A 12,770-nucleotide genomic window follows, 5' to 3' on the forward strand; every position below is an offset into this window, starting at 1 on the left:
TGCTCTTCTGGAACATCTTTGTAGAAAACTTATTCTTCTGCAGCTCCACATCTGCAGTTGTTATTATCTATCCTCAGGAAGCCCTTGCATTCTGCTAAGAACACACATATTTTAGAGTCCCAATTCCAATCTCTCACAATTGCTTGCTCAGCCTGAAATGGCTGATTGCTGCCTCTTATTATTGCCTTTATGTCTGTAGAACCAATATTGCTCAGAGCTAGCTTCTTGGGGGGGGGGGGGGGGGGGGGTCTGCATGTGTGAGCTGTAGAATTATTTTTCCTAAATCCCTGTTAATTACATCAATGCTTTTTCGTTAAAGAGAACAGACTGATAAGAAGGGACTGAGACCAGAAGACAACGTAGCTCCACAGTTAACCAGGGACATGATGATTATCGGTAATAATTAATAAAAACAAAATAAGACGGATGGACTTTTTTGTGCTGAAGCGACTGTAAAGAACCTGGAAGCTACAAACTAAAAATATGCCTTAATTTTAAACTGAGTACATTGTGTGTGGAAGTTACTGGCTGAGAATTGGGCAGAGTCAATTTCCAAAGTTCAAGAGCACTTTAAAAAATGTGCATTCAGTCTTAATGAGATTCAAACAAATTTAAGGTTAACCTATACTACCTTTCAGGTTCCACTTTGCATGCTAGTCTTGTCTTAGGCTAAAATACAGCTCCCAAATTAGTATTTTTTGAATATAAATAGCTATAGATATATATACACACACACATGCATTACCCAGATTTAAATTTACTTATCTTAAATTACTGGAAAACAAAATTAAATAAAACCTACCAAACCCCAACCATCCATAGTGCTGAAGGGGAGGCTGAGAAGATTAGCCTCTGAAATGTTCGGTCTGGAGCCCAGTTCACCACCAGGGGAATACTAAAGCAAACAGAAAACAGACCAAAGGTCCTCAGAGCTGCATCCTCCGCTGTAGTAAACAGGCTGTGCTAAATTACTCCATTCATGGAGCTGGTCTGTATTGTGGCACGTTGCTATCTGTTACCAAACCACTGCACCGAACTTCAGTAGGGTGTAACGGACAATAGGCAACAAACAAGAAAAGAATTTAAGAGCTCTTACGAAGAATCTTATATGAGCTAGTTCTTCTCTCACTTTTAAAACCAGTTCACCCATCCTTAGCAAGAGAACTCTCAAATGACAAGAGTCATAGCCAAAACCTTGCCAGGCACTAACTAGCTATGTCTTTGATTGCACTGTTTACAAATCCGTAAGAGCATTTCTTCCATCTGTTCTGCAGTTTCCATCTATACGCTGAATTTACAAAATGAAATAAACTGCCTAAAAATTTGTCTTCCAGCATGTTGGCTATTGTGGACAACAGTCTAAACTTTGGACAAAAACATTCAAGTGAGGTGGAGAGTTTGTGTGGGGGAAAAAGAAAAGGCTCTTGAGAAAAACTGATAGGGTTCTCGGGGGAAAATTTTAAAGAAATACGTATCAATTACTACCCAGGCATTGACTGTCTCTCCAACATAACATACAAGTCGTTAGCAGAGCCATTTTGTTTCAAACACCAATGTAAAAAACTAGCCAGTTTTCAAAAGCAAAGTGGAAATTCCGCACATTATCTCCGACAATTCTGTGGTAAAATGATAAGCAGTTTCTGAAACTAGAGCAAAGAAGTTCCCTGTTACTCTAGGCAGGACACTGCAAAATTGTTCTGAGGAGGCCCAGATCCTCCTCTGGAGGAGCTCTGAATTCTCTCTGCTCCACATGGGTGATGCTTCTTGCCATGCTCAACATCCCCCAGGTGTGAGCAGACGTTGCAATGATAGCCACCAGGAAAAACTTTCATAGCTAAAGCCTGAGTTACATGTGAAGAGGTTAGATTTCGTCTCAACAAATGTCTACCACAGAACTACAACTCTCTTTTTCTGATGTAAAAAGGTGATATCGATCAAGTTGCTTTAGAAAAAAGCTAACATTGGTACTGAAACAAATTGCATTCCTCACAACAAATAACATTTAATGTTTGCTCACTGGGTGGCTAGTTACGTGTTGCCCTGTTCATTTAGCCAAGCACTCACAATGGCACCAGATTGAAATTATTTTCATGGCAAGCCTTCTACTAAAACCCTTTTTTGTGTTGTGTATGTGCTTCTCTAGTTGTCTGAAAGCTATGTAAAGGAGCCATATATTTCATTTCTGTTATAATAAACTACTACTTTTGCTGTTATTGTTATTATTGCTCAAGCGTGCCACTTGTTCCCACAGTTATATCTAAAACACCAGCAACTTTCTCATGCGTTACTACTATTACTACTAAGCAAGGGTCTAACACTTCAAAGGGCTCAGTCGCTGAGCAAATACTCCAGACATTGCTGGAATTAAATAACATGGCACTTATGAATATAGCGCATGTTTCCTTCTTCATTTACAAGGCACAGTGAGCCAGAAAAGTAGCACCCGAATATGATTCGAAAGAAATGCTTTCTGACAGCCTGCTCTGCAGTGAGTAGTGAACATTGAGTCACCACCACCACTTTTTTTTTTTTTTTTTCATTTTTAATTTCAGCTTGTTTTGCTTGCAATTTTTATAAGAACTGCTTTTGTAGAAGCGTAAAAGGTCTCTGTGGTACCTCGGGTCATGAATCCATTTACTAAAATAATGTTTTTGAAACCCTTTTTGTTCATCATCCAAATCCATTTTTGAAGTTTTGTCTTTTAAAGAGCCAGTTCTTGTAAGCAGGTCAGCTAGTGAGCTGTGATTTCAATAGCCATACTGAAAATTGACACCTATATAGATTCATTAACCATATGGTACTGACAGGGAATCTCTGCATCACAATGATTTAGGCCCAATTTTTTTTTTTTTTTAAAAAAAAGCTCAGTTTAACTTGCACTTCACCATCTGTACGTCTAGCTAAATGCAAACATGCTCACAGTGTGAGCAAAAAAATCCCAAACGGTGTTAAATAAATACGCGAGTCATCCCATGGAATAAGACCAAAAAAAGCAATGGCCAAGGCTCACAACACCGAGATGTGCATACCCGGAGGGGAAAATATTACTTAAAACAGCATCAATAGGAATTATGCAGTTCAGTTAATTGGCATCAGAATTAACAGCATAAACAAGGTGCAAAAAATATCTACTCTGGTGGGAATTCAGGAATGGTTGGTGGGACTTCTCACTTTACATGTACTACTTTCTGTCTCCAGCAAATACTGGGCAAATTAGCTTCTCTTGATTCTGGTCAACAACCAGCAGCAGGAAGGGCACGAATACTAACATTTTAGAAGCTCAGTTCCTTGAGCACTTTTAGAGAGAACCTCTTTTTTAGATATCTTGCTGACCACTTTTTTCATGTCTAATATTGAAAGCTTTTGAAAAACAGGAACGGGTTTGGTTCTATACAGGACAGAGTTGCTCAGAAATGGACCACTGCTGGCCTCAGTGACCCAGTGGCACACACTCCTCTTACTGGCTGATCTGGCGGCTGGCTGTAAAGAAATCGAATCTTTTTTGTCATGGCTGGGGGGTGGTGATGGTGGTGTTGCTGGTGATCTGTCTCAGCTCTATAATCCATAAGGGAACAGAGACTTTAAGGTGTATCATATTACTGGTTTGATAGGACTTGCATGCTAGAGAAGAGTTGCTCAAGTAACTTGCTCCTTTTATAACCTCTTGCTAGAAGGAGCAAGAGGGAACAGGGAAGGGTGTAGAGGAGGACTGGAGCAGCCCCGTAGCTGGTGTGTGCCGCCAGCATCGCCCTCATACAGCCGTCTTGCCAGCAAAACGCAGGAGGAACAGAGCAGCTTATGGCCACTGCACAAAGCAGCTGCAGCGCAGAAAGGGGAATTTAACTGCGAGGCTGTGAGGCACAGCAAGTGTGGTAGCCAAAGCCACGCGTGCATCACGCGGAGATGTCAAGCTCTCTGAAAGACCCTGAGACAGAAACAGGAAGAGCTTAGCAACTGTTGACCTGGTATTTCTTAAAAACAGAAGCAGCTGAAGGCTTCCTCTTTATTTGCCTCTAGTCCAGTCGCTGGGCAGAGAGGCCAGGCCTTGCAGCAGGGCATACCTGCTGGAGAGAAGCTGCTAAAACCGCTTCTTTGTTGCTGCTCCCACCAGTCTGTCACGATCCACTGTCGGGCTGAACAATTTGGCAGAGGTTAAACCCCCTTGCTTTCCAACCGACCTCAGGTAGTTCTGGGAGGTTGGGGGCGGCTGGGCTTAACTTCTCACTGACTCCAATGTGTTATCGTGACCAGTCTCCTTTTACATTCTCGGGAACAGAATTAAGACTCAAAACGGAATCAAAGTGCCAAGTCACTTCATTTGGCCAAAGAGAAATACACGAGAGAAAAGCAGAGAAAGAGAGAAAAAAAAGAGAGAAAAAGCGAGCACGAGAGCGCTGCAATAGCTACCACCACGGACCTGGGGCGGTCCGTCCCTCCGCGCGGTCCGCCCCCCCGCGCGGTCCGCCCCCCCGCGCGGTCCGCCCCCCCGCGCGGTCCGCCCCCCCGCGCGGTCCGCCCCCCCGCGCGGTCCGCCCCCCCGCGCGGTCCGCCCCCCCGCGCGGTCCGCCCCCCCGCGCGGTCCGCCCCCCCGCGCGGTCCGCCCCCCCGCGCGGTCCGCCCGATGTATCTCCAAATCCAGCAGCAGAGGGACATCCCAGAACACTCCTCATGGTCGCCGCTGGTTTCCCCTTTTTACAGCGTTGCCCTCTTGCACAGTCAGTGACTGGTTTCCCTCCCCCGCCTCCCGCCCGGCGGTGCCGCGCATGCCCAGTACCGCCACCAGAGGGGGCTGGAAAGTTCTAGAGGGTCCGGGCCGCGCTCAGCCGGCGCTGGGCCCGGCGCACGCGCGGAGGGCGCGCGCTCCAGAGGCCGCGGGACGCGCGCGCTGCTGCGGGGCGGGGCTCGCCGGGCAGGGCTCGCCGGGCGGCTGCGGGGGCCTGCCCGTCCCGCTCGGTTGCCGCGGTGATTGAGCTGTGGTGGTGAAACTTCTCCTGCCGGCCCTCTCGGGACACGTTTCTAGACCCTTACAGAGTCTTTCGCAAACACGTGTGGAAGTCCCGCATCTGGCACAGACCGCGCCTGTCCCGTCCCTGCAGGGGCCGCCTCGGTGCGTCCGGAGGGTCAGCGCTGCCCAGCTGGAACTCACCGATAAGCCCCACCAGAGAGATCAAGCCACCGCGCCATCCTTTGATACAAAAATCGAAGTGGGATCATACGTTTACGTCCCACCGTGGTAAATCGTGTTGCTAATTGGTACGTTATTTCATGTGGATTATGGGTCCGGGTTTGATGTCCTTCCATGGATTATGTAAATCAGCATATACACACACAAATGGCAACATTAACCGTAGTGGCATTAAAACATTTGCATTTGAAGCAATAAAAGAATTGCTGTTCCACAAGATAGTAAAAATCAAAAGTATTCCATACTACAGAAGTAAAGTGTCCTTTTAGTCATCACCTATTGACAAGCAGTTTTTTACTGCTCAGAAATGTTCCATCTTTACAAGATTTTGATTCCAATCATGGAAAAATATTTTCAGATTCTAGAAATTCATGACTTAGAATTGTTCAGGGCCAGAATTTTATTTTGTCACGTCCTGCAAAATACACTACAGATTCTCTTTACTCTTGAAATCCTACTCTTGAAATTAGTGCTGCTCAGCTAGTTTTAGTTAGATGAGAAAGAAGTGTTTTACTCTGGCAGCACAGAACGGAAAAATGGCAAGAATCAAAATGGTTATTTCCCTGACAATTAGAATAACTGCATTTGTTTTCTCCACTTTACCTTTTAATATGTAATAGACGTCCTTGAGCTAAATGATAGATGCTATTCCCCCTATACAGGATTATCCAAGGGCACGTTAGTAATATTGATTAATAAACAGGGACAAATGTTAGTGGCTAACTCATATAAGCAGACCCAGTAAGGAAAATTAGTTTATTGAATGTTTCACTGAAGCTTATAAGGAATCGATAGCAAATACTTATTTAGGAACTCAGTGTTCTAGTCATCTTTAGGGATTGCTTGGGCTATAAATAACATGAAGACTGCAATATCTTTGGGGCAGTAATTTCATTACATATTTGTTATACTTGAGGCTGCTGTATAAAGACTCCACCTAGATAAGATCTGTGGGTACTACAAAACAGATGAATACATGAAAATGAAAACATTAGAAACAAGCTACTACTATCTAAGTAGTTAATTGAAAATAATTTGTTTACTTAGTATAAAACGTGAGCTTCAGATTTTTTTTCTCATGGCATATCTGTAACATCTATTAATGTAACGTCTTATTTATAATTAAGGAACTTACTTCCTTTCAAGTTTTTCCCGTACAGACTGTGGTCCCGTCTTCTTTTCATCAAACACATGTAGGTTCTATTAATTCTAACGGGAGTTTAGCCTGTACATCAAGGCAAGACAAAACCCTTTCATGTTGAATGTTTAATTACAGTTCTTTAAAGATTTTCACGTGTGCTATAACGTGCTAATTATTTTCATACCTAACAACCACAAAACTTGGAGGGGACTAATAGAAGTTGTCGTTCCGATTAGAAAGCAGAAACCCTTAGTCTGTGCACGGAAGTTTACAAAAAGCCCAGATTCATCTAGCTTCAAAATCAGGACACAGGGGCAATATAATCATAATTAATTTTTAGAGAGCTTTTTGCATTTCATCAGTGCAACACTCATTGGTTCTCCAAACCATCAGTTATGTCTTATTTCCATGTAATAAACAAGCTGTGTTCGGGGCTTTATGGTTTCAGCCTATGTCAATGACTTGCAAACACTATATTTTGTGGTGGGCACCTTTAATTTTTTATTTTTTTCTTGTGGAATGTTGTATCCTAGGAAGTGTCACACACCAGAGTTCTTAGCAGTGGGGTGTGCACGCTCACTGACTGTTGCGGCAACCAATGATAAAAATAAAATGACGGCAAAAGTATGTAGGACTGAATGACATCTGGAGGGTATGTGAAGAGGGACAGCTCGGTGGTTCGGTAGAGGCTGAGCTGAGCTTCCCGTGTTGTTTCTGTGAAGCTGGAATGGCTGCCGCTAAGCATGCGGAACAATTCAGAGAAACAATTCATCTGACTTACAGGCTACCTTCTGCTATTGCCTCATTTTTGGGCTGCAAGAAGGGTACAGGGTATTTGAGGCTTTCTGGGGTCCAGGATCTTCTCCTTGCTGCTTTCATCGAAAGGGCATTAAAGGGTCTCCAAGCACTCAGATGTACATCTGCTACGTGATCTGTGTCCAGATGTCCCCAAACCATGTTAGAAGAGGTGTTGTAGAGTATGTGTTGGTAGACTGGCTCTACATAGTCCTCTATGTAGAAGAGAGACCTGGATGGTCTTTCGCAGTACATTACAAATTACGATGCACTTCGCGTAATTCGTGGGAAGCACTGCTATTTGGATAGCATTGTAGGCCAAAACACTCTGGCCGAACAGTTGCTAGGCTCGGAATTGAGACAAAGGTGACCTGCTAACAAAAGATCTGATACCTGCACCCACTCAGTGACAACATGAACTAGACCGAGGCATTTTGAAAACTGCCATGTGCTGGAGGAAGTGCAAAGTGAGGATTAACTCACTTTGCAGATATGCAACTTCATCACACAGGCTTGATAAAGCCTTTTACTGGATGAAACTAATTCCTTCTGCATAAATCCTAGAAGCCTTTCGGCAGTGGCTGATAGAGGTAGGAGAGCAGGGCAGAAAAGATGGCTCTGTCCTAACAGCATGGAAGGCTGCAGGAAACAACACAAGAATTAGGACTGCCCTATGGCTACACATCAGATCTGATCAAATCTCATCCAACTGTAGCTTTGCTCATTGTTGTAGGTGGTAATGTACCAGGTTCGGAAGCTAAGGATTATAAAATCACACAGTAGGTGACTGCGTCCCTCTATTTTCACTTGGAAGGGCCATGATAAAACGGAATAACCATTTACTCTCACTGTGTGGGTTCCCTTGCCCACCTCCCTCACAAAGCAAGGGGTAAGCAGTCAAAAGGACCTCCTCCTCGGTCAGCAGGCTCAGCCAACGAGCAGCCCCAGCACTACCTAATCAAACATTTGAGCACCATGGTCTCAGAATCTGTACAGACTGTGAAGGGCATTTGTTATGTTTGTGAAATTGCTTGTACCTACAGCTGGCAATTTTTAGCTGTGGATTTGCTCTAGAGAACTTGTCCCTCAGAGTGAAGTCACAGGAAATTTGCACGTTGACATCGGCAGGAACAGCACTGGTTCTAAAGCGGGAATAGTAAGGATTATATATATTATTGTTATTTGACCAAGTGTTGTTAGACTGAATTCCCATGTGTCTGTCCCAATGGGAAGCCTTTTCCCCTCACCTGTAGTACCTCGTCTCTTCCCCAGTTGAGGCTCCAATTATTTATTTTCAGCCTTTTGGAATCTGTAGCTAATCTAAAAGCAAATATATCCTTTGATTTTGTTTCTGTGTGAGAGCAAATCTGGGAAGCTAAATGTTGACCAGATTTTTAACTGCCAAAACTCATAACATTTTAAAACATCGACATAAGGGAAAGGAATAGGAAACCATCAGGACATACCCCTTAACCATGCTGGAAAGCGTTTGGGTTGCAGAAAACAGATCCAAACTCCTCTCCTCACAGTGAATGGGCCTTATCTCTTCACGCAGGAAGGCTAGATACAAGGGACTTCGGAAGACTGCAAGATCTGTGATAGCATGAAAGAAATTGCTAAAGGGATGCTCGAGCTGATTAGAATTACTAAAATATCTTTTCATATCTAGACAGTAGTTACTCTGTAACTGCTGCATCCACAAAACCATTTGCAAAACAAGGCCTTGTAGTCCACAAATTAAATGAGGCCCTGTGCTATGTTTTGATAAAATCTCTGGGCAGTCTGAACTCTGCTACACAGACAGTCTGGCCAGCCTTCACCATCTGACGCCATCTCACAGTCCCTAGACCTCCACCTCTACATGGGACCACTGCCATCTCATCCTCTGGAAGACAAGTAGAAAGCAAAACACTCTTCTTTCACCACCATGCCTGCCATTTCCACTAGCAAGGACAGTCCCTTCTTTTGAAGTTTGATTTACAGGTGCTATAAAGCCATTGTGCTGACTGCATGTCAGTCTCCAAGGAAACTAGTAGCATATATATTCCAGAAGCATCCCTAGATGAAAAGAAGTGTTATTAAAAGTGTTCTCAGCATAACCCCTGCTATGAGAAGGAGCAGAGTTCAAGGTCTTCTGTTGAATGGTTGAAGGATGCTGTGTTCAAATAGAATGCTCTTAAGGAAATAATAGCAGGTCAAGCTGGGGATCTGGCTGTTGTACAGTCTCCAGTTCTGAAAGAGTCAGAAATTGAAAAATAATCTATGTGAAGCTTTGGAAAGATTTGCTATTCTTTTATAATTCAGCCTAATTTTAGGTTGGCATCTCCTCTGTATACTTAAGTATTAGCACTTTCTGTAATACATTGCCTTTTTGCGGCTATTACGCTTCTCAGCCCAACCTGTATCAGCTTGCACATCTCTACTTTGAAGTTGATGCTCAAATAGGTTTGTATATCACTCTTTTAAAGGACTGAACAGAAGCACAAGGTAGCCAGGCTGCAGTCCTCCCTGCTCCCCGGTGCCAAGCAGCTGGGTGCCCCACAGCTGGGATGGGTGCTCTGCGCAGTTGCTGGGAAAGACATCCCATGAGAACGTGCGCTTCCATGATCGTTAAAAGCTGTCTGTGGCATTTTCAGAGTGTGTGCGCTGAGAGCAACATCTTACTTGAATTTTAAATAATGAAATAAATTCCCTTTCTCCTCTAAATTCCCTGGTAAGTTCCCATCTGAATAATATATGTTTTCCTTTTTTGTTTTAAACCTGTAAGGATATTATTTATTCAGTCCTAGTGGAAGCTTTATCCAGGAGGAGCCGAACCAACCCTATTCTAAAGTTTAAGTTACTAAAGCACTGGGGGAACATGTGAAATCAAAGGTATTACATAATATACGAGAGTCTCATTATGTTGCTGTAGTTCTGACTGCCAGAAACATAGCTGCTCAATACTGAAACTCATTTTCTCTTTTATGGCACAGTTCAGTATAACCAAACACAAATAAATGGAACAAAAGACTAAATCAAACAAAGCAAATAAAAAGAGCAAGAGAGCACTGCCAATAATGTGCAGTTTCGTTCCCAGCTTGGATCCAAGTGGACCATGATCATTCCAAGCATTTGCACAAAACAGTTTAATTTCACTTTATGAAGGAGTTTCACTTTCATAACGCTCTCTGCCTGAGTGTGTATCTGAACAGACACTTACAGCTACAAGAAAACATTTGAAGACTCAAGAAGGAAGATTTAGGCGTTCGCAAAGCTCAAATCTGATCCTCAGTAAAGAAATGGAACTGGCTGGGAGAAGAAAAGGGATAAAGGCATTTTACAGGGGAAGAACAACTGAAGTAACTAAAATGATATTGCTTGCAATTCTTGTTTTATTTTTCTGTTTAAATCAGAAAAGCAGCATGTGATGGAGTTAAGTTCTCATTTGTCCCTGTTGTACTGCTTATCTTCACCTTTCCTACCTATGCATCCTTAGGATGCCCATAAACTTCAACTGCAGTCATTGTAATGGACAGAGAAAACGAAGCGTAAAATTGGAATATAACATCATAGCCGATCTGTTATTTCCTACAGCAGTTCTATCAAATCCAGAAATGAAACGACTGTAAGCTTGGCAGCAAGTAACAGAAGAAGAGTTATACCTGTGTCGTGGTTCAGCCCCAGTCGGCAACTAAACACCACGCAGCCACTCGCTCACTCCCCCCACCCCTGTGGGACGGGGGAGAGAATCGGAAGAGCAAAAGCAAAAGGAAAAAAACTTGTGGGTTGAGATAAGAACAGTTTAATAATTAAAATAAAATAATAATGATAATAATAAGGGGAAAAAAAACCAGAAACACAAATGACACAACCACTCGCCACCCGCCAACTGACGCTGCTGGTCCCCGAGCCATGATTGCCCCTTCCCTCCCCCGGCCAGATCCTCCCAGTTAACCTACTGGGCATGACGTTACATGATATGGAATGTCCCTCTGGCCAGTTTGAATCTGCTCTCTTAGCTGTGCCCCCTCCCCTCCCGGCTGCTTGTGCTCCCAGCAGAGCCTGGGAAGCTGGAAAAGCCCTTGACTAGTACAAGCACTGCCCAGCAACAACCAAAACATCGGTGTGTTATCAGCATTGTTTTAATACTAAGTCCAAAGCACAGCACCGCACCAGCTGCAGGGAAGAACATTAACTGTCTCCCAGCTAAAACCAGCAAAATATTCGTTTGCCAAATACCAATCGTACATACACCCTAACCTGGCTTATATTTTCTCCTCAGAACTGGCAGTAGGACGAAATAGTATTGACAAGACAGCCTTGCTAGTACTTGCTTCTAAATCGCCTACCTTGTGGGACATCAACTGCAGCTATCATTGCATTACTCTTTCATTATGAAATAGGATTTAACGCAGCATTGTGCAACATGAGAATGTTTTCAAATCCTTATCCTACCCTTCTGCATTTCTTATTGAATTTGCCCTGCATTTCCCCTATCAGTAGACCTTTGTTATTTGATGCTAAAACGTTTTAGGTAAACACAGATATATTTCCCTATTAATTTCCACATCCCATGGGAAAACCAGATTAAATTTACAACACTCTACCAAACGTTAACATTTCATGTGACAGGATATGCCCAAAAGCATGTATACAAAGCGGACAGCAGAAACACTCTGCCAGAGACATAATAGCAGAAAGAAAATGGAAACCCTTTTTAGCATGATTTGCAGTATCTTTTCTCCTTTCCTTAAAAAAAAAATTGCAACAGAAGAGACAGCTGATGAGAGTTTGATGTTCAGATACATAACAGCATCAATGTATAGCATTTTCCTTGACAGAAACCACAAGTCTAATTTAGCACAGAAAACACAGAGAATACCCCACGTGCTTGCTTAGAATCATGCCCTGGTGGGGAAAGCACAGGAGATCGGGTGTTTGTAAGGGCCTACCTAGCAGAATAGCAAATACTTTCATAGAATTTGCATGTTCCTCCTCTATCCAAAAGGTGATCAAGCCATCAAATGTCAAAGGAATAAAAGAGCAATATGCAAATTTACCAAACTCAAAATCTCAGGTCTCTAGTGAGGGAGACAAACAGGGAGCAGAAGGCAATTTTCACCACCTGGAAAGGATGCAGATTTAGGTCAATATCAGAAAAACTCCTTGTAACAGGATGAAGAACTAAAAGTGGTATTATTAGCTGTAGGCTCGGTATAAGGCACTTGCCAAAGCAAACAATACAAGCAATCTACAGAACCCAACGATAGTTAATTTTCAAAGAAACCACAAATAGGTTATATCAAATTATCCCTTTTAAGATTAACATTTTAAAATGCTTGATGGTTTTATGTGGAGAAGCGCATGAGATGAGTGTTTCAAATTGTAGTGACAAAAATATAACGAGAACAGATTTCATTTTCTGCTATCGTGTTAGAAAACAGCCTGTGCAAAACAATACTAGGGGGATAATTCCTGTTCCTCCAGGCATCTGACCGTGCCGTATCTACCCACCAGCCTGCCTTTCAAGTGCAAGAGAACATCTTGTTTGCATTCAAATCTGAAAGACCTGAGAAGAACCCAAACCGCTTTGTAGGTGAGTTAACTTATACTTAAACCATTTAGTTAATAAGTTCAGCCCTTCTCCATGCACTTGGCAGTTAAAGG

This window comes from Phalacrocorax aristotelis, unplaced genomic scaffold, assembly GCF_949628215.1.
Source record: "Phalacrocorax aristotelis unplaced genomic scaffold, bGulAri2.1 scaffold_57, whole genome shotgun sequence".
NCBI classification, from domain to species: Eukaryota; Metazoa; Chordata; class Aves; order Suliformes; family Phalacrocoracidae; genus Phalacrocorax; species Phalacrocorax aristotelis.